The 1,055-nt window shown below is 43.6% G+C and overlaps 1 pseudogene; it reads right to left on the reverse strand.

Moving 5' to 3' along the window:
* Positions 1–406: 406 nt before the first annotated feature.
* LOC123177399 (autotransporter adhesin BpaC-like) lies at positions 407–1,048 on the reverse strand (annotated as a pseudogene).
* Between the last annotated feature and the right edge of the window lie 7 nt (positions 1,049–1,055).

A 1,055-nucleotide genomic window follows, 5' to 3' on the forward strand; every position in this document is an offset into this window, starting at 1 on the left:
GGGCTCTAGGAAAGAAGTTTGTACATCTGAAAACAGGGACATGGATCCTCTGACGTACCTATCCCTGCCTTACCCTGCCTTTGGGCCGCTGACAGGTGGGACCTACGCTTGGTGGGACCCACATGTCAGTGAACCAATGGTAGGATAGCCCACGTCAGGGGATCCTCGTCCCTGAAAACAGATCGAAGGTAATCACTGGTCACAAACGAACTACGAGGTGCACATGGCAAACGATCCGTATTGCATCACTTGAGAAGTGTATAGCTAGATGACATTGAGCAGTAATAATTCATAGACCAATCTTCATATATACTAAAACATCACACATTACAGATAACAGAATAGATGAAATAAACACATCTAGACATCCACGATGAAAACTTGTACATAAGCTGCAAGTCGCCATTGCTGTTCATGTCAGCATTTATTATGTAAAAAGTTCTATAGATATTTTAGGGAAAAATTATTTTAAGTAGGTAGGATGCTATATCCATGAAGTTACAAACGCGAGTGGGCCCACCAAGTAATAGTGAGCAACATTGAACTTGGCAAGGACGTATGAGCTATGCACCAGAGAAGCCGAAATCAATTCACTGACAGATCATTAGCCAGTTACGACTTTGTTGTCCCCGGACACGACTTGGTTGCTCCCTGATACAACATTATTGTTCCCAGTTACCCTATTGTTATTGCCCGATACAGTATTGTTGCTCCCAGTAACGACATGGTTGCTGTCAACTATGACATTGCTGCTCCCAGATGTGACTGTGTTGTTGCTCCCAGAAACATTATTGTTGTCCCCAGATACGACAGTGTTGCCGTTCCCAGATACAATATTGCCACTCCCAGATCTGACACTGTTTGTTGGTGCCAGTAATGGTATTTGATTGTTGTTGTTGGAGTGTCCTTCTATTGCTCTTCACATACAATAGCAAGTTAGTGAAAGCAATACCTAGTGAACGATCGACAACGGTGAGGCCCTTGAGTAGTGTCAAACCCTTGGGTACCTCACTGACCAAAATGAATTATTTGAGAGATCCAAGTACCTTCCTGGC

Source organism: Triticum aestivum, unplaced genomic scaffold (genome assembly GCF_018294505.1).
Source record: "Triticum aestivum cultivar Chinese Spring unplaced genomic scaffold, IWGSC CS RefSeq v2.1 scaffold116830, whole genome shotgun sequence".
Taxonomy (NCBI): domain Eukaryota; kingdom Viridiplantae; phylum Streptophyta; class Magnoliopsida; order Poales; family Poaceae; genus Triticum; species Triticum aestivum.